The sequence below is a fragment of the Lissotriton vulgaris genome, chromosome 2_1 (assembly GCF_964263255.1).
Source record: "Lissotriton vulgaris chromosome 2_1, aLisVul1.2, whole genome shotgun sequence".
In the NCBI taxonomy this organism is placed as follows: domain Eukaryota; kingdom Metazoa; phylum Chordata; class Amphibia; order Caudata; family Salamandridae; genus Lissotriton; species Lissotriton vulgaris.
The window spans coordinates 151,779,638-151,801,842 of NC_141687.1; the positions used below are offsets into that span (position 1 = coordinate 151,779,638).

The following is a 22,205-nucleotide window of genomic DNA, read 5'->3' on the forward strand; positions in this document are numbered from 1 at the left end:
TCGCGAGGCAATATAATCCAGTTTCTCTTCTAAGACGTCACACTTGTTGTGTATCCCTTTCTGGTTTGTCTATGAAATCTCAAATTTCGAGGATATATATCTTCTCTTAGATTCAAAAACATTGATTCAAGCTGACTCTTTCCCCCCCTCTGCTCCTTGTATTATATCCATATTTCCCTCCTCCATGATACTGCCACTACCTTGTGTTTGGCTGACACCTGAAGTTAGTGCCATTTTTGATATAGTAGGGGATGTAGCTGTAATATGCTGGGAATTGGCGTTACCCAATACCTCCTGGGTCCCGCACTGGCTGTTACGTTGGCCTTCCCCGCCTTCCCCACTTTTTTCATTTGCTAATAGTGCGAAGCGATTTTCCAAATGCAGAGGGGCAGAATCTGTCTGGGCGCCTTTTTCCCCCCTCCTTTAGGGGCTGCAACCTGCTCCATTATTTTGAAGTAGGAGGTTAAGGACAGAGTAGTTTTTATCAATATACGCGTGTCCTTGTCCCGTTTTTGTCTCCCCCAGATTTAATCACTTTTTTGTTTGGCATAACTGGTACCACCTCTCTACTTGCCCCCCCCCCCCCCCTGCCCCCCGCGCTGGTTTTACTCCCTCTGTTTTTTGCCTCGGGGTGAGACCTCAACTGATATCTATTTCTTAATTGGAAAGCAGGTGCTCCTTTATTAATTGGCATAGTTACGATATCTTTGTCTGGCCCTCCTAATGCCTCCAACCCAGCTTGAACTCCACCTGCTCTTTCTATGTCTGCAACGCTTTCCCTCTCTCCCTCCTTCTCCCTCTCTTTATCCGACTTCAAAGTCATGTAGAGCGAGTCCCTATCCATTGACAGAGCCTCTATCTCTTTAGCTTGTAATCCTCACCAGCTCCTTCGCCTTACCCCCTCTGTCCAGGAATCTGGTCTGGGCTCCTCACCGCTACTTTCTCCTCGGCTCTTCCTGACTTTCTCCCCCTGTCTCTCCAACCAGTGTACTGTTCTGACGCTGCCACCCCCCGCCCAGAAGCCAATCAGTGATGCAGCTGACCTCGTCCTCCTGCAGAGGTCCGCCAAGCGCCTGCCGGTCCCATACTGATCCGCCACGTCCTGGCCCATGTAAATGAAAGAAAGGAGCTTCGGTCTTCTGTATAAAGGTTCGTTGGTTAGAAAACTTAATAATATTTCTTTTCTAGAATATCACACATCACTAGCAGGTTAATTCTCCCTGCAGGTACTGCTCAACTCAGTACATGCCTCGTGCTGCGCCGGGAGCTCCCGCGACCGGCGTCAGCCTGCCGCCATCTTTCCCCGCCGCCACAAGGCTATCTTAGTAGCCTCTCCAAGGACTCTAATTCTTACAATTTTATTTCCTGGAATATAGCTGGTTTGGCCAACAAGTTCACAGTCCCGGAGTGGCATTGTTTTATTCAAAAGTTTGATATCATTTGCTTGCAGAAGACCTGGGCCATTGACAACTCCTTCTTTCTGGTAGGGTACAAGTCGTTTAATGTGCCTGCAAATCCCTCAAGGGCCGGTCGACCTCAGGCTGAAAGAAGGTATTGTGGACTTGAACACAGACAATCCTTGCCTGCAGGCCTTGCTATTTTCATGAGGGCCTAGCAGATTACTGCTTTGGAATTTTTATAATGCTACCTCATCCCTCCCTGAGGTTTGTAACATCACATGCCTGGGCACCTTCTTGACTAATTTTAATGCTTCCCCCGCCACACCTCTAATATTGTTTTGGTGTGTGATTTTTATGTTCATCCCTATGGGGACCCCAGGTTGCAGGGTATTGGGCCTATTGGAGGCTCTCCCTGTCCAAGCTTTGCTGATGCGCTTTTTGAACATAGTGCCCAGGGGGAAAAACTAAATTCCTTAGTTTGTGATCTTGATCTGCATTCAACCTTTAAAGGGCATGGCAAAGATTCTTCCTTTATTGATTTTATCTTTGTCTCAACTCCTATTTTTTTACCTGATTCTTGATTTTTCAATTAAAACTAGTAACCATAGCGATCTTAACCCGCTATGTCTTAAAGCCAACTGGCCCATATTGGGGTTGAAGAAGAGCGAAGGAGGAGGATCACTTCAAATCTCAGATAGAGGTAGAAGGCTTAAATGGGCACAGATCATCCTCGGTTCCTTTCATGAGACTCTCCTGGTCAAGTGCCAGAACGAGATTCTGTACTTTAGGCTTAGGGTAGGCACTCTACCAGTAGGCCACTTGACATCGAGATGGAAATCTCCCTCCCAGCACTCTCCCTATTGTGCCCTATGTTCCACAAGGGTGGAGACGGTTGCCCATATCTTCTTTGAATGCCAAGATTACGTTAACACAAGAAAGCGCTGGCTTAAACCTGTGTGCAGATCATTCGGCACCCGCCAGTATACAGTGGCCCTTCACATCTTACTTACAGATACCACCCCCCTTGTAGTATGTGGCGTCTCAAAATTTTTAAAATGGTCTTGGTTGATCCGATTAAATAGGCATTCTGTATCCATTTAATTCCTTTTTAACTGTATATACCAAAATCAATGCTTTTTAATTGTACATATTCCAATGTTTTATTGTCTTTTTTAGCTCAAGGATGTATACCTATGTACATTTGTTGTATATCTTTTTAAATTACTACTGTATTGCTTTTAAGATATTTTTATGTATTGAAGTAAAGCATATCAACCAACCGAGATTCAGATTTGTCAGGACGCAGAGTTGCAGCCAGACAAGGCCATTGTCAATGCCTTTGAATCTAGCTCTCGTCCTATCGCTGAGCTACTGACGGTCCCCTCCCCTAAAAGCCTATGAGATAGGGTACCCAGATAGAGCAACTCAGAATGTTCGCATGCAGCTAGGATGCTCAGGGAAGAGCTGCATGCCACACCGAGAGATAGAACTTTAGTAAGAACCCACAGAAAACAATACAAAGTAGGCCTCAGTAAGCGTAAGGCGGCTTTGAAGGAGGAAGCATGGAGTAAACTCATGGAAGTCAGTACCATCAAGAGCAGTGCCAAGTTTTGGAGCATTATCAATGCTCCAAAGTGCAATGGGAGTAGAGATCGAAAATACCCTGGATGCCCATATTACAGAGAATGACTGGGTCATCCATTTTGAGGGTACGTTCGGGGGCCTTCTGGCCCAGAAAAGATCGCTGGGGGGGATGCTAAAAATACAGCCCTGTCAGTTTCGAAGGAAGAAGTGAGGCGGGGAATTGCCAGCATGACGTGTAATAAGGCCCCCGGACCTCTACATGTCCGATACAGAGTTTCCGTTCTGGACACTCCATGATAGACCTTTTTATGGTAATGGACTAGCATACGGTTGCCCGCCCTGGCACCATCTTCATGGCCTTCAAGGACCTCCCTTCCGCATTTGATTGCGTGAACAGAGGAAAACTGTGGCAGATTTTGCTCTCCTTGAGGGTGGATAGTAATAAAATTATTTTCTTACAAGACCTCCATCGAGACACTAAGGCTGCTGTTTGTTATTAGGCCAACCTGAGGGTGTTATGCATGTTGCCTGTCCGGACTGGAGTCCATCAGCCCTGTATTTTGGCTCCTTTTTTGTTTAATCTTTATATCAACAACTTGGAGAAGACTCTCCTGGAGACCAAGGCGGCCTTCTCTCAGGCTGGACGGCAAGACAATGCCTGACAGCTAGGACCGAACGGGGCCAGCAAATGCTCACAAGCTCCTTTGTCCAATTAATGGGGGTCCAGGATTTGAAGGTCAACAACTCTAAGTACTATTTCATGCAAGTAGGGGTCCGCTCCAGCAGGCCATATACATTCAAGGTTTAGCCTTCACTAAGTTTGAGCATTTTCTCTTATTTGGGGGATATTATTAGATGATAAAATGAAATGGGGGCCCCAACTCACCCGCAAGAAAAATGACCTTACCTGGCAGACTGAAGCCATATTTAATTTTGCCGCCAGACTGGGAAAAAGACCGGCGGGGGCTTTATTAAAGCTTTACAGAGGCAAATGTATTTTAAAGGCACTTCATGGCAGTGAAATCTGGGGGTACGCACCAAAGATTACCTTCAAATCGTGGAAAACAAATTTTTGAGACAGCTTTTATGCGTTCCTCAGGTGGAGTGGTGTGGCTCACTGGTTAGAGGCGGCAGACCCGGGAGCAGAGGTCGGCCCGAGACCAGGGTTCGATTCCTGACGCGGCAGGGTCTTGAGCCATGGTCAGCGGACTCGATAATTCTCGCCTAAGTGCCTACTCCGACCATGGATCCCACTCAGCAACTCTGGGCTATAGCTTGCTTAATCTCTACTAATGGCCCCATCAGCTTTTCTTCACCTTGGAGATGCCCAGGAGGGACCATCTCACAGGGAAAGCCAGGATGGGTTCCCCAGCGGTATACAGCACCGGGACGCCCCTTTGCTGGGGCAGCTGTGCGCTTTACAAGTATACGACATTTAACATTTACCCCTCTTTCACTGCTGAAGAGGAGCTTGGTATGACTTATATTACCGATCTGATGGCATTTTGCCCTGTGTCTCTCTGGTTAAGAATCTGGGCTGAGAAAGGGACCACAGTAAATAGAGTGATCTTAAAAGATTGTTTGGCTCTTGAAAACGCCTCTCGGGTGAAGTGGCTCGGATATATTTGAAAAGAGTTTAACAAGCATAGGGAGAGATCTTTTCACTAATCCAGACGTGACAAGTAAGAGGGATCTGAACCTCATCAAGACGGCCCTCCTTGAGCAGCAGATTACTGCTAGGGAGGAGTAGGAGCTTCTGAAGCCCAGCGTACGCCGCTCCATCTTGCTAAGGACCACCCAGATGGTGGAGCCGTACTTACTGGGGTTCATAAACCCATATGACTGTTTTTTACTGACCAGGTTCCGGTTCGATCTTTTCCACTACCTCCTCGCCCACCCCAGGGGCCAGAACAAGGGACAAATCCTGCCGTCCTGTGGCTGCGATGGAATATCTCCACAGGACATGGTCTATTTTTCTATATTTTGCACATTTTATGCTATTCCAAGAAAGTTCTTTTTAATCCCTATTCTGAGAAAGGCATTTTTTTAAATAGTCTCGGATAGCACTGCTTTTTATGTGCTTCATTTTTTTAAGTCCGCTATCAGGCTCAGGGATAGCTGTGATTAATTAGCTTGTTCTTCAATTCTTTCCCTGGCACCATACATTTTTCCCTCCTTAGCTTGCCTGTTCGACCATTAACCAGTTCATGAGTGGGGATTTACTGCGTCACTTTGAGTGGTTCGTTCATCAAGTACTATCTGTGTGTTATTGGAGCCTTGGTTTCTCTGTATTGTTATCTGTACATATTATCGTTAAACCTGATATGTCCCTCTGTGGATTGTATTTACTATATTTTAACTTGGCTTTTATGGTTTTAATACACGAAACCGAATTAAAATTTGAAAGAGAGATAGAACAGTGCAAGTGCCTGCTAGCAGACAGATCTACTTAAATACAGAAAACCATTTAGTTTTACTGCACATCACAAAACATGATTTTAGTGGGGCAAAGTATAGATCTTGTCAGGTCCCACGGTGGGGACCAGTCTCGAACACTGCCTAGAGACGTGTCTGTAATTTTGTAAACTACAGTTCCCATGATTCCAGGTCCTGCGTGCGACGCCTGAGCCGATGACGTCACACGCGGAAGCTACAACACCGAACGGGAAACAACAGCGCCTGCCGTTGATTCTGCTTACTTCCGAAGACGGTGAGGTTTCGTCCCTCGAGGTTCCAGCGTATCCTTTTTGTGGGTTCTGTTGGCGAGTAAGTCCTGGAGTGTTCCGCTCGAGTCCTTTGCTCGCTGTATTGGAGCTCTATTTCACGTCCAGAGGAGTCCTCGGCTGAGGCTCCGCTCTCGAGTCTCCATGGAGGCTCGGTTTTGGTAAAGGCTTTCCTTGGCTAATATCGCTGTACTTTACATCTGGAAGAGCACAAACTTACCTGGGAGATTCCTTCCCGGATCCGTGCCTATGACTGTTTCTCCGTGTTTGTGTTTTCAGTGATCAAAGAAAGTAAGACTCCTTGCCAAATATCCCTCAGGAGTAAGGGGTATTTGGATTATAATTTATCTGGTGACTTTGTGTGCTTTTGTAGCGCTCAACCAAGACTATTGGGTTAAGATTCATTCTGAAGAAGTATTCAGCATTCTTTGTTTTTGGTGTTCTTGCCTATGTAAGGAATACAGGACATCTGTTAATGCTACTCCTATATTCCTATGTCGTTGCAAGGTCTGGTGAGATAACCAGGTGTTGTATAAGTTAGGCATCGGAAACTAACTATTATCTTCATTTCGTTTGCTTTGTACAACAGGGACATATGAGCTTCGCCTGGCTGGCTACTTACCATTTGCCCTCTGTTGAAGCCATTTTGGATATTGCATAGGTACGTGTATGACTACATAGGTGATTAGTACTCGTGCAGTGATCAAAGTGATGACATTATGGTTCTTGTGTTTTAGATCTGTATTACAAGGTCAACCATTCTGATTGCCAGGCAAAGCCAACCTTTTCCATTCTCCAGGTATATAGCCTTCAGTTCAAAAGGCGGGTGGGGTTGTGTCTGGTATTACCTACCTGTGTTCAATACAACTAAGTGTGTGCTTGACTCATGGTGCCTTGTTCTCGTTTCAGCTTCCTCTCCCTGCAGTTCCCTTCCTACCCTTCCTGATATCCCTCGCTTGACCATACCTGTGTGTCTGTTCTCATTCAGACCCAGGGGCTGTCGAGAGGTGGAACCCATAGAGCATCGTACGATCCTGAAAACACCTGGACCTGACAGAATCAACAGCCCAAGAAATTTAGTCCTCCCGATCGTACGATACAATGTCCACCATAGATGATATCCTGGCAGCCCTTGCGCTGGTCCAAACTGAGTTGCAAGCGTCTAGAGCTGAGACTGCTGCGCTGCAGGCACAGGTGGACAGGATGAATCGTAATCCCTTTGATGCTGGTACTCCGCAGGCTTCTTCCATAGTGGTGGAAGTTCCCGCTCCGATACCTCTGGCCCCCCCAGAACGATTCCATGGGGATAGCAGTAAGGTGCAAGTGTTCCTCACACAGGTGTTGTTACATTTCTCATGTAAACCCAAGATATTTAACACCAATCACGCCAGGGTGGCTTTTCTCATCTCATACCTAGCGGGGGATGCTGCTCAATGGGCAGTACCATTAGTGAAAAGAGATGATCCCATACTAAGAGATTGGGAGGCCTTTCGTACTGATTTTGAGAAAACCTTCAACCGCAGATCAGCCACACTGTCGGCAGACAGGGAGTTGTTAGGCTTAAAACAGGGCAATAGAGATTTGATTGCATATCTCAACGATTTTAGAAGGCTCATAGCGGAAACCGATTGGACAGAAGAGAAAAGACAGGCCATATTCTATACTGAACTGACAGAGGAGATGAAAGATGTACTTGCTCAGATCGACCCTCAGCCCAGTACCTGTGAAGATATGATCATCCTGGTTCTGAGACTGGATCATCGCCTCAGTGATCGGAGGGGAGACAACAGAAGGAAGGATAGGTTAACACCAAGATATGAGCATCCCAGAGTTCCTGAAGGGGCCGCACCTTCTAAGCCCGAACCCATGGAAATAGGCGCTGTGAGGTCTCCTTTAACTACGGAAGAAAGGGAATACAGACGAAAGAAGGGTTTGTGTTTATATTGTGGCCGGAAAGGGCATTTCATCAGGGAATGTCCTACTAGAACCAGAGCAAGGACCGAACACAAGAAGGTGTCTGTGGTGGCTTCTGAACAGGGGTCGGGAAACGAGAAGGCTTGAAGGCGGATGAAGGGATCCCTTCAAGTAAGTTCATTATCCCTTCATTGGATGGAGATGGGAGAAAGGAAGGTCTACACTTCTATGTAGATATTTGGTTGGAAATACAAAAGAAGAGGTTGGAGTTAAGAGCGATGTTGGACTCAGGAGCAACCGGTTGCTTTATGGACCATGCCAAGGCTATCAGCTTAGGACTCGCACTAGAAGAAAAGGAGACTCCAGAAGCAGTGTATGCAGTGGATGGTAGAAAGTTGGATTCGGGTCCCATCAGGTTACAAACCAGGGAGCTTGGTATGACCATGGGTTTTGAACATCAGGAAACGTTGTATTTCAACATCATTCATGCACCACAGTATGGGGTGATTCTGGGTCTTCCGTGGTTGCGTAGACACAACCCCGTAGTGGATTGGGAAGGACAAACATTACAATTCACATCGGAATATTGTCAACAAAACTGTTATCCTGTGAGAACAGGTCCTGCTTCTGGTTTAGCTTGCATTCATCATATCGCCACAGCAATCGAACATGATGTAGAACTTCCATTCGAGTATCGAGAATTGGCGGAGGTGTTTAGTGAAAGTAAGGCAGAAGCCTTACCACCGCACCGATCATATGATTGTCAGATTGACTTGATTCCAGGGGCAAAGATTCCAGCTGGGCGTGTTTATGCGCTTACCGAACCTGAAACAGTACATCTCCGGGCGTACTTAGACAAACTATTGAAGATTGGGTTTATTAGAGAATCCAAATCCCCGGCTGCCTCCCCGCTGTTCTTCCTCCCTAAGGCTAATGGGGAACTTCGTGCTTGTGCGGATTACAGAGCCTTGAACGCCATCACAGTAAAGAACAAGTATCCTCTCCCTCTCATTAACGTACTATTGGAACAAGTCAAAGAGGCGGTGATTTTCATGAGGTTGGACCTTAAGGGCGCATATCACCTGGTCCGAATGCGTTCAGGGGACGAGTGGAAGACTGCCATAAAGACCCGTTTTGGACTCTACGAGTACCTGGTAATGCCCTTCGGGCTATGTAACGCGCCTGCTGCCTTCCAGTTCTTCCTGGATGACGTACTCAAGAACTATTTGGAGCGCTTCGTCGTAGTATATATAGACGGCATCCTGATCTATTCATCCACCACGGAACAACATGTGGAACATGTGAAGGCTGTTCTGAGTACATTATTGGAACATCGTCTGTACTGCAAACTCAGCAAGTGCGAGTTTAACACTACTTCGGTGGAGTTCTTAGGAGTGATGCTCACACCAAAAGGACGGGAAATGTCTGAAAGAAAGATTTTGGCTGTGAAGAATTGGCCCATACCAAAAACAGTAAGGGACATCCAATGTTTCATTGGGTTTGCGAACTTTTATCGCTGGTTCATTGAGAACTTTTCTGCTATGGCGTCCCCAATGACGAGATTATTGAAAAAGAAGGTGCCCTTTGTTTGGACGGAGGAGGCCCAGAGAGGGTTTGATGAATTGAAGAAGGCTTTTGTTTCGGCTCCTGTGCTGGTGCATGCTGATCCCAACAAACCTTTCATAGTGGAAGCGGACGCTTCCGATTCTGCTGTAGGAGCAGTACTGTCCCAACGTCACTCAGACACCGGCCAGTTACATCCTGTAGCCTACCTCTCCCGTACTCTGAACTCGGCTGAACAGAACGATGTAATAGCCGAAAAAGAGTTGTTGGCAATAAGAACCGCTTTTCTGGAATGGAGGCATCACCTCATGGGGGCGCGACATGTAGTAACGGTGTATACGGACCACCGTAACTTACAATACATGGCCGTGGCCCGCCATTTAACACCTCGGCAGATGCGTTGGATGATGCACTTCGCAGATTTTGACTTCATTGTCACATACCGACTGATGTAAATATATAATTTACCGTCTTAATTTCTATGCAGGTAAGTACTCAATCAATAATAACTCAAATCGGAAAGAAAAAAACAGAGTCCGTGGTGTTAGAGTTCTTAGGGGTTTTATTCCTCAAAAAGGAATGGTCAAGACCAGTATATCATGTTCTTCCCACCACAGGGGTGGAAGAAGGGATAGAGCGCTGCATTTTATTGACAGTACACAGCTTATATACTTAATTTACACCATAGAAAGCAATGCAATAGGCGTAACAGCTGAGAGAGGACAAGATAACAGTATCCACGTGTTACTAGTACGTAATCAGAAGGCGTGGACTAGGCGTGAATTAGAGGTGTGTGCTAGAAACGTCACAGGTAGGTGTCACAAGAGGGTGGCACTAAACAGAAATGTTGCAATGTCAGCAGAAATCGGAAGCTTGGATGCGCGCGCAGCTACATGACGTGTGATTGACGTGAAACTGGAGGGTGCAGGGGGCTTGACATTTACACTGATGGAAAGAGACAGAAGTCTGGCATGTCAGATCAACTTGTACTTCTATCATATCTGATATCTGATGTTTGGGAACCATATTATCTGGACGGGAAAGGTCTCTGGGGCAGAAGCTATTCTATACTGACTGTGAATGCGTGTATAAGCGCCTGGGTGTCTGCATGAGAAGCATGAGGAGCGTGGGGCCATGGGGCCTTCCATGGGAGCATGGTAACAGAGGCTATGAATTACTTGCACGGAGACAGGTTGGCCCTTTGCTCTGCAGATGAGGGGGATGTTTACTGAAACTAGTAGGCAGGAATGTATTTTCGAAGAGCGGAACAGATAACTCGAAGGTTATAGTCAGTCTTGGCAGGCAGCAGGCTGAGCTGAGCGCAGTGGGCCGCGCTGGAAGTAAGTCAGAGTTCACGGGTACAGAGGCAGCATGGGCTGAAGTTTTCAGAGTCAGAAGCCAGAAAATGGCTCGATGGCAGAAATTCAGGGCCTACTTTGCTAGAGCTGAAAAACGTGTAAGGTACATTATAAAAAGACGTTGTCATAGCATACTTAGGAACGGACTATTTAACCCATTCAGGGTGGGTCTGAAAGAGGACACGTTAACGTTGGACGCAAATGTATTTGCGTCTTCATAGCTGGCACAGGAGAGAAGTTACATGCACTTTAAGCTGGTACATGGAGACGGTGGGGTACGCGCTAGGGAACACAACTTGACCATAGAATTTATATTTCCTCATTCCCTCCTTGTTCCCTACGGACCCTTCATGATATATCGATCCTCATGAATCGATCAGTTTGTTCTTGTAACATCATTTGCTCTTCTTTCTTTCTTTTACGTCCTGAAAGGAAACTGGAATGTTCAATACATGAAGTGGCACACAGTCCACAAATCGCTGGCCCACACTGTAAGCACAGGCAGCAACTGAATACTAGGACTAGGCCAATGCCTAGGAAGGATAGGATCTTCCATCCCCAAGTCGTTAACGTTGTCCAGAACCAACCGGACCAAGTCCAGGTGCCTGGATTCTGATGTATCTGATTTGCAATTTTATGAAGACGTGTAATAGCTTGATATACAGATGGTGCGTTTTGTGGAATGAAAACACAGCAACTTGACCCGATGACCTTACAGGCTCCGCCTCTATCTGCCAAGATGACGTCAATAACAAGACGATTCTGAAGGACAACAACCCGCATGGCGGACTGTTCTTCGGTTAAGTTACCTAGGGCGGAGGCAGTTTCATTCACTACTGCTTCAAGTGTTCTAGTTAATCTGCGTATTAGTTTACTATTTTGGACAGGGCCTAAAAAGAAAAAGAATCTTTTATTAAAATCGGTGTATTGCTCCCATGCCGTTTCAGTGTAGTCGACAAGTGAGATATCTCTTCTGAGTCTATTCTTTACTATGTTTGTATTTCTGTGATAATCAGGAGGAGCTAGAAAAACAGGTGGCAGAAGGAATGCAATATAACAGGTACCATCCCAGTCGGGAGGTAGGCATATGTATGCGGTATGACCACAAACAAAATAGGAATGACTGATAGCTTTAAAGGACGATTTACCATGATCACTGAATTCGACCACAGTAGTACATTTACTATGACCTAAGTGTACTGAACCTTTCTTCCTGACACATAATTCACCGGTGACTGGTAATACTGACATAGCGGGCAGAACTGGTGTAGCTTCGGATTCAACAGTAAGAATCATAAGGTTAATTGTGTAATTACCTAGTCCATATACTTCATTTTCTAGATTAGTTCCTATTCTAATGTCCTTATCCGGGGAGCAGACGTCGAGCAGGACCAAGTTCAAGTTTCCCCAAACCCAGCCCCCATCGAAAACAGCAATATCAGGATCTAAGGAATTAATTATTTTAAACCATGCACCACAGGAGCCATTGTGAGTGAACGGGTATGGAAAGAGGGGCAGAGCTCCCTTGTAATTCTGGTAAGGAGGGAGTCGGCCACATATCCAGCAGTTTGTAGCATTATTCGTCTGATGGGAATGATGTAACATACTAATGAATGTATTGTTGCGCAGCGCAAGTCTGTAAGAAAGTTCATGTGGAGGTAACTCCCTAAAAGAATGTTCAGCAGATACATTGTAAGCAGATTGTTCACGCTTGAAAATAGGGTAATAGACAGGGAGAAGTATACTGGCAACTATTATCAGAAGACTTAGAAAAAACATTATTAACAATGTCACTATACAGTGACTACGCAGTGATTTGCAGTATGTACGTTTCTTGAATTCTCTCTCTCTCTCTCTATCTCGATCTAGGGGATACATGTCAGAAACTATTTAACCGATTCACCTAGGGGAGGACTTAAACAATTAAACTGTCTGACTTTATAGATCGGAGCTTAAGTCTGTACTCCTCTTGGGGAGTTTTCTCTCGTTCGGAAGTTTTAAAGTCACTGGGCTCGATACAGTCTTTGGTGGGGGTGGACGAGCCTGGGTCTGGTTTCAGTTCATTGTATTTTTTGATATGGCTCGTGTGGACCCACCCCTTTCTTCCTTCCAGTTTCACTGCGGTCCTCGTTGTAAGAAGGACGGTCTTTGGCTCCTTCCAGCGGGGCTCCAGCGGACTCTTCCTGTCGAAGTTCCGTACTAAAACTGTGTCCCCAGGACGGACATCATGTGGCTTTACATCAGTGTTGTCGGGGAAAGCTGCGGCAACCTGTGAACGACATGATTGGAGTGCAGACATCAAGGAGGCAAGGTAATCTGTCAACATATTACAATCAACATCAGTAATTTTCTTAGGAATGGGCGTCCCCCACATATTTGGTGGTCTACCAAAGACCACTTCGTACGGGGATAGTCCTGATCTCGAGTGGGCAACCATCCTCATATAGAACAGTGCCACTGGCAGGGCGACTATCCAGTCGACCCCTTTCTCTTGACATATTTTAGCAAGGCGTGTCTTTAATGTCTGATTATGCCTTTCTACAAGGCCTGCGGCTTCGGGATGTCGGACACAATGGAATCTCCACTGGTATCCTAGCAATAGGGAAACCTGCTTCATTAATTCGGATGAGAATGGCTGACCGTTATCTGAGTACACGACACGAGGCAAGCCGTACCGTGGGAAGAATTCACGAACCAACTGCCTGGCAGTGGTCGGAGCAGTGTAATCTGGGACTGGGTATGCTTCGGTCCAACGGGACAGTGCACAAACAATTACGAGGACATATTTGAATCCTCGACAACGGTCCATCTGGATATAATCCATCTGGAGGACTTCAAAAGGGTGATCGGGAAGATGAAATCCACCTTGCTCTACAGGGACGCTTTTACCTGGATTGAACTGACAACAGATCATGCAAGTACGCACTTTCTGTTTTGCTGCTGCTCGTAAGTGTTTATTGCTCCAAAGATTTTGTAAACTGTCTAACATCGCTTTTTCTCCTAGGTGTGCTGGACTATGTGCTGTATTGATCATGACTTGAACCATAGAATCAGGGAGAAACCATGTACATTTTCCCTTCGTCATCCAACCTTGATCTGTCTGGATCCCTCCTAGTTCAGTCCATTTCTTTATTTCATCTGGAGTAGCATGTGCCTGAATATCGATTACATCTAGTGTGGGATCCCTGACTGTCATACAATTTGTCGGTCCTATTGTCTTTGTCACATCCGTTATCTGAGTGTGAGTCAGTGCTGTATGTTTTGCTGTCTGGTCTGCCAGGTCGTTACCCTGGGAAACAGAATCTGTAACTTTAGTATGTGCTTTACACTTCATGACAGATATGCCTGAAGGCAGATGTATTGCTTCTAACAGTGCTTGAATGAGGGGACCATGTTGGATCTTGGCACCATGAGAGGTCAGAAAACCTCGTTCTTGCCATAACATTCCGAAGTCGTGTACAACTCCGAACGCATAACGGGAATCAGTATATATATTAACATTTCTGTTCTTGGCTAGAATACAGGCTCGGGTCAGAGCAATAAGCTCTGCCGCTTGAGCGGACAGTGTGTCAATACGATGTGTTTCTTTTACTTCAGTTTCAGTGGTCACTGCATATGCGGCCACTAATTCTCCTGTACTTGTTCGCATACATGAACCATCCACATAAAGTGTCAGGTCTGGATTTGTCAGTGGAACATCTGTTAAGTCTCGTCGGGGCTTCGTTGCTGCATTAATGATTTCTATACAATCATGCGGGGCTGGATCTGTCATAATTGTAGGTAACAGTGTTGCGGGGTTCAGAATGCTGCAGCGTCTGATTTCTATGTGTGGCTGGAATAGCGTTAATTCGTAACCTGTCAGTCGTGCTATGGTCAAGTATTGAGTCTGGGTTCTGTTTAACAGAACCTCTACAGAATGTGGAACTTGTACTGTTAACTGATGTCCTAAAACAATTGAATCGCTCTGTCTAATTGCTAATGATGTTGCTGCTACAGACTTTAAGCACGCAGGGAGTGCCTGGGCTACTGAGTCCAATGTACTTGAGAAATAAGCGCAAGGCTTATGTGAACCTGCTTGATCTTGAGTGAGGACAGACAATGCTGTACCATCACGTTCTGTAACAAAAAGTGTAAACGGTTTGCTGTAACATGGTGTCGCTAAAACTGGTGCTTGACATAATGCTTTCTTTAATTCTTCAAAGGTTTGTGTATGTTCCTGAGTCCAAGGGAGGACAGTCGAAGTCGCTGCCTCCTGTGTCGTTAACTGGATGAGTGGTTTAGCTAGAAATGCATATTGAGGAATCCATTGTCTGCAGTACGAGGTGAGGCCTATGAAGGCCCGCACTTCCTTTTGTGTCTGGGGTCGTGGCATATTTACAATTAACTGAATGCGATCGGGAGTGAGCTGTCTCCCCACTTTGGACAGCAAGTGACCCAAGTACACAACTTGCTGAACACAGAATTGTAGCTTCGAAGGAGACACCTTGTGTCCCTTGTCGGCCAGAAAATGTAAGACTGTCAGTGATGCTTGTTCACATTCGGGCTCACTTCGTGCGGTGATCAGCAGATCATCGACGTATTGCAGTAAAGCAGTGTTAACTGGCATTTGAATACAATCTAGTTGTCTTTTCAGTGCTTGACTATAGATGCTGGGGCTTTCTGTGAATCCTTGAGGTGCGCGGGAAAATTTGAAACTTCGTCCATTTAAACTGAATCCGAAGAGATATTGGCTCTCTGGATCAATAGGTACACTAAAGAAGGCGTTCTTGAGATCAATTACAGTGAAGAACGTTGCTTCAGAATCAATAGCAGTCAATAGGGAAGAGATATCAGGGACCACAGGGTACTGTGGTACAATGCATTTATTCAGTTCTCGCAGATCAATCACCAGCCGATATACTGGCGGTGCATTGGGGTCAGTACGTTTAAGAATTGGAATGATGGGTGAATTACAGATATTGGAGTCGGTCTCTACGACCACTCCTTGGGCTATGAGCTCTTCAATTATTCCCAGTAAAGCCACTACAGCATCGGGTGGTAACTTGTATTGTCTGATTCGTGGTAGAACAACTCCTGTCTTGAGTGTAACACGGTATGGTGTGATATGCATACAACCTACATCAGTTGGGCCTGTTGCCCACAAGTGATCTGGTACATTTTTCAATCTGACATCGAATCCTCGTAAGACATAATGACCCTTGAAATCCCGCAGAAAGAGTCTAACCCCCTCCGGGGAACAGCAGATTATGGCTCCTAGAGCCTTTAATGTTTTAATTCCTAACAAATTCTCTGGGCATGATTTCGTAAGTAACAAGTCTGTAACTCGCGATAATGGACCCACAGCCAGGGGGACTGGTTCAGATACTTCATTTACAATGGGCTGTCCTGAAAAACCAAGGGAAACATTCTGTGAGCCTGAGAGGGGTGCCCCTGGGACTTCATTATGACTGATCGTTGTGCGGCTTGCCCCTGTGTCAATTAAAAACTTTCTATCTTTTCCCAATACTTGACTGTGTACATAAGGACCCTCTTGATCTACAGGAATTTCAATAAGAGGCAAGCCAAATTCCCTCTCTAGGCTGTTTCATGTATATCGTTGATACTCTGGATAAGCAGATTGGGCATACTGGTACATCTGTTGGGAAACTTGTTGAGTCGAAGCGGTGGGCTGTGGTACCGCTACTGTCTGTGCTGTGTGAGATGAAGCATGCGTAGGCTGTGTGTTCTGCATAGGTTGTACATTCTGTGAGGTCTGTTGCTGGGCCTGATCTTGTCTTGGTGGATGCGGTCTTTCTTTAGTTTTACCTGTTGCTATGTTATGTTTCAGAACTGGACATTCATGTACGTAGTGACCTGGCTGCTTACAATAGTTGCATGTCCCTTTAACGGGAGCTGCAGAATGATTTGTCTGGGTCGTACCCTTTCTGTTTCCGTCGGTATGGACCGACTGGGCTACTAACATTTTCATTTTCGTGTCTCTCATACGTTTTTGTTCCTGATCTTGTTCTTCTCTAATTCTATTCTGATGGTATTGTAACATTTGTAACATCTGGGATGGCGTATTTGCTTGCCATGTACTCTCAACCTTGTATACACGATTCTTGACTGCTAACAGGGAATTCTCAACTAGCTTGGATACAAAAAGATGCGGGTACGACTCGCTACTTGGTTTAAGACCACTATTAATAATAAAACATTTCTCGAATCTTGAATAGAAGTCACTGGTATCTTCGTCGGGTTTCTGTTTACATGCTGAGATTGCATCCCAGTCTTCTTTTCTAGTTGTCAATAATCTTGGCAGAACCTGTACTATCAAACCTGGTAATGCTTTAGTTTTCTCCCCAAGGCCTACCCCTGGGACACGTTTGCTCTCTTCATCTTCTATTTCTGCCCATACAATCTTTTTCTCTCCCACCTCCCATTCCTTTTCCTTTAATTTCTCGTAGATGCCCGTGGGCAGTAGTACCTTTAACATTTTCATGATATCTTCGTATGTGTAATCCCCCATCAGTAACATGTCTAAGTTCTCTGTGAAAACCTGCAGGGTCTTTATCATGGCACGGTACTAATTTCTTCATTTCTAACAGTTCTAACTTAGTCAGTGGCGTGTGTACATACACGCGTTTCAAGACATGATCCTCACCCATAACTGGGTGCACTTCTCGCAAGGGGTTCTGACTTTCAATGCCACTCAGGCGTTGCATGTGATACATTTTTCTTTCTGGGTGTGGGGCGGGAACATATTCGGTGCTTACAAAAGTGTTATATCTATGTCGTTGTTCTAGAATTATTTGTATTAACTTGGTACTTAGACCTCTCCATCTATCCATGAGTAGTGCTTCTAGTATTTCGGGTAAGGGGGCCTGGATCAGAATGTTGGTTTCTGTATTTCGTGAGGAGGTGCTGAATCATGTATACACCTGCTAATTTCTGCTCGTCTGGGGAAAGGTTCAGAAATGTCTGTGCTACCGTGTCATCATTATATATGTCGGGATTTTCAGACCATAATATGGCTGACCGAGCTAGTTCTTGTTCATCCATAGAATAGAGTACGTGGTACCCCACTCTCTCTCGGAGTCTTTTATCAGTTTCCTGGAACTGATGTTCAGAAGAATTCGGGTTGGTTAAGGCAGAGAGAAAAACTCTCTTATTTTCTGGACGAATACCTTTCTTAAGGTAAGTTCCCTTACCTACATACGCTATAGTGTCTGTAGTCTTTTCTGATTCTTCAGGTCCTTCTTCCTCCTCAGAGGAAGCCTTTTCTTTCTCTTTTTCGTGTGTTTCTATCACTGTCTTTCTAATTTTCTTGTACATACTGGCTATGCAAGTCCCCTTGTCGTGTTTTCCTTCAGATACATTTTGACCCCACTTGTTTAGTGCATCTAACTCACTCTGATCTGTCTCAGGCCTGTCTCGTTCTCTTATTAGGCAATTTATGAAAAAACGTAGTATCAGTGCTTGGACGTCAACTTTCTGACGCTCCATGGCCTCCTGAATACTGTCAGGGTCTTTCCCAGTCTGAACAAACTCATATATTCTATCTAGGCGTTCCTTCATTCCTGCATAACACAGCAGGAAATCAGTAGCAGATCTTAACCGTAGTGATGCCATCATCAATGTATCGTCTTTACCGGGTACTGGATCGTATCAGCAAACTGAAAGATTTTCTTTGAATATGTCAAGGCGGGGTGACTTGAACGCAAAAGGATTCCGCAAATCCCCGAGCTGTAACCTGCGTGTTAATGGCGGGGTGTGCAGACCCCCGGTCGCACCCCCTGAAGCTGAAGCTTGGGCATTATCTCTCTGTGGCGTCTGTACCTGAGCTTGAATTTTTCTTTTAGCAGGATCAGGTAGAAGTGGTTTCGGTAGATCAACTTTAGGTACGGGAAGTGGTGGAGGTGGTGGAACAGTAGTATTCTGTTGTGGTACTGACGGAATATGATCTTGGGGCGGGTTACCACCCCCGTCCCTGTCGTTAGGCAGGGCGCGGACAGGCAGATTGGTGTAAGCGGGTGCTACATCCTCTAGATAGGAATTCAGGAATATGTCTTTAGTGGTCTTATGCATTACTTTAGTTGGAACTAATGGTGGCGGCAAATTTTTCGGCATTTCTGCAATGGCCTCAGGCGAACCCTCGGCCGCGAGATACATACCGTTTACGAGGTTATTTCGTGCGCGGTCTACTTGCTCTGATTTTACTCGGATCCCCTCGGTAACTAACTCGTTTTCTTGGGCCTTGTCTGATTCTCGAAGTCTGTCTTCTCTACGTAGTGCTTTTTCAGCACGCTTATGTGATTCCTTACGCCAAAACTCTATGGCGTCTTTCTGAGATTGTCTGGCTTTCTTTTTCCATAATGCTTCTTCTACCTTCATGATGCACTCGGCATCCCATGTTCCGGTAACAGGCCATCTGTGTCTTTCGTCTAGATGTTTAGTATAGTCGGCCCATAAATCTAGATACAATATGGCATCTAAGCCATGCTTGTGGTACATGAAATTTCCTGGAGTGTCCCTAGGGGGGATAGGAATTGCTTCCTCTAGTATCCCTTTCCTAGTTCCTATCTGCTTTAACTTGTTGAAAAACGGCATCTTGCTTACTTAATACTGAATGCTCAACCCTAACTACTTAATTCTGAATACAGCTAGTTATACAAGAACACCATAATGCACATTAAAAACAGTCACATTCATACCACGACATTAATCACATGAAAAGACATTTGAGACATATATCACTACCCTCTATAACGGATGTACTGCTAAACAGCACAGATACACTGCTGAAACAGCGCAGAAACTTGAATAACGGATGTACTGCTAAACAGTACAGATACACTGTCTAAAAACAGTGCAGACCGGACTTGTGTACCCAAACCCGTCTAGATACGTCCCAGCAATGGTACTCACCGGGAAGCACGGAAACTGAAGGCCTCGGAAAACTCGACTGGACTTGATTCGACACTTCGGAAAACTTCGGAAAATTGGTGGGCCTCTTGACACCTCGGACCTTGCTTCTTTCGGCTAGGCTCTGGTCGGGATCCTCCGCACTCCTCACCGCCTCGTCTGGGTACTGATCGCAGTCTTCGTCACCTCCGTGGGCCAGAGGGAGATGCAGGAAATCCTGCCGGTACGCGTAGTTTCCGTCTAACTGATGGCAGGGGACAGAGCTTGCAACGCACCAACCGGCGCGTGAGGTGGGGGAGGGGTCCCTATTCGGGCGCCAAAATGATGTAAATATATAATTTACCGTCTTAATTTCTATGCAGGTAAGTACTCAATCAATAATAACTCAAATCGGAAAGAAAAAAACAGAGTCCGTGGTGTTAGAGTTCTTAGGGGTTTTATTCCTCAAAAAGGAATGGTCAAGACCAGTATATCATGTTCTTCCCACCACAGGGGTGGAAGAAGGGATAGAGCGCTGCATTTTATTGACAGTACACAGCTTATATACTTAATTTACACCATAGAAAGCAATGCAATAGGCGTAACAGCTGAGAGAGGACAAGATAACAGTATCCACGTGTTACTAGTACGTAATCAGAAGGCGTGGACTAGGCGTGAATTAGAGGTGTGTGCTAGAAACGTCACAGGTAGGTGTCACAAGAGGGTGGCACTAAACAGAAATGTTGCAATGTCAGCAGAAATCGGAAGCTTGGATGCGCGCGCAGCTACATGACGTGTGATTGACGTGAAACTGGAGGGTGCAGGGGGCTTGACATTTACACTGACGGAAAGAGACAGAAGTCTGGCATGTCAGATCAACTTGTACTTCTATCATATCTGATATCTGATGTTTGGGAACCATATTATCTGGACGGGAAAGGTCTCTGGGGCAGAAGCTATTCTATACTGACTGTGAATGCGTGTATAAGCGCCTGGGTGTCTGCATGAGAAGCATGAGGAGCGTGGGGCCATGGGGCCTTCCATGGGAGCATGGTAACAGAGGCTATGAATTACTTGCACGGAGACAGGTTGGCCCTTTGCTCTGCAGATGAGGGGGATGTTTACTGAAACTAGTAGGCAGGAATGTATTTTCGAAGAGCGGAACAGATAACTCGAAGGTTATAGTCAGTCTTGGCAGGCAGCAGGCTGAGCTGAGCGCAGTGGGCCGCGCTGGAAGTAAGTCAGAGTTCACGGGTACAGAGGCAGCATGGGCTGAAGTTTTCAGAGTCAGAAGCCAGAAAATGGCTCGATGGCAGAAATTCAGGGCCTACTTTGCTAGAGCTGAAAAACGTGTAAGGTACATTATAAAAAGACGTTGGCATAGCATACTTAGGAACGGACTATTTAACCCATTCAGGGTGGGTCTGAAAGAGGACATGTTAACGTTGGACGCAAATGTATTTGCGTCTTCATAGCTGGCACAGGAGAGAAGTTACATGCACTTTAAGCTGGTACATGGAGACGGTGGGGTACGCGCTAGGGAACACAACTTGACCATAGAATTTATATTTCCTCAGGAAAGGATAACCGAAAGGCGGATGCCTTATCAAGGCAGTTCACCAAGACGGAACCAACTGTGGAACGGGAAGAGTCCATCATCAGCCCAAAGAAAGTTATCGGCGTCACATGTACCCAAATGTTTCTCCATAGTGTCATCAGAAATGTTCAGAAAGAAGAATGGAAGAAATGGATAAACGAACATAATGAGTGGAAGATGGTTCAGGGTCTCCCTATGAGACAGAAACAGCTTTTGTTACCCATCCAAGTATTAAGGAAACAAGTGTTCCAGTGGTGCCACAGTGCACCGTGTGCAGGCCATAACGGAATCAGCAAGACACTGGAAAGAATACAAAGACAATTCTGGTGGCCTAACATAAGGAAAGACGTGGCTGCTTGGGTGGCTGAGTGTCCTGTTTGTAGTCAAATGAAAACACTGCACTCCAAACAATCCGGATTGTTACAACCTCTTCCCACTCCTGAGTTACCCTGGGAAAATATTTCAATGGACTTCGTGGTAGGGATGCCGATTGACCAGGGGTGCACTGCCATCCTGGTAGTTGTAGATTACTTAACCAAGATGGCTCATTTCATCGCCTGTAAAAGGGTTCCGTCTGCTAGTTTGTTAGCCAGGCTAATCCTCACCAACATAGTGAGGTTACATGGATTACCCAGAGTGATAATTTCAGATAGAGGCAGTCAGTTTACCGCTAGATTCTGGAAGACATGGTGTAAGGCCTTGGGAATAACATCTAGCACATCCACTAGTTTCCATCCCCAAACCGATGGGCAAACTGAAAGGGTCAATCAAACTCTAAAGCAGTACTTGCGATGATATGTGGAGGTCACTAAGGAAGATTGGGTAGACAGATTATGGCTAGCTGAAATAGCATATAACAGTGCAGCACATGGTTCCACTAAGCATGCCCCTTTTTTCAGCACATATGGTTTTCATCCTAATTTTTCGCCTTTTCACCATCCTGCCTCAGCCTCCCCTGTCCCCGAAGTGCAGGAAAGAGTACAGACCATTCGAAAAACATGGCAGCAAGTCAAGGGTCAATTAAGACAGGCCAAAGCGAGGTACAAGGCCTATGGGGACAAGCACAGACAAACAGGGCCAGTATACAAGATGGGAGATTATGTTTGGTTATCCACCAAGAACATACGCTTTAAACGTTACAGTATTTTCAATCCTAAATACATTGGCCCGTACAAGGTAGTCA

The 22,205-nt window shown here is 45.6% G+C and overlaps 1 protein-coding gene across 1 annotated transcript in view; it reads right to left on the reverse strand.

The window, feature by feature from the left end:
* LAT2 (linker for activation of T cells family member 2) overlaps positions 1 to 22,205 on the reverse strand; it is a 251,099-nt gene that overhangs the window by 205,078 nt on the left and 23,816 nt on the right. The gene's annotated exons all lie outside the window — the stretch shown is intronic.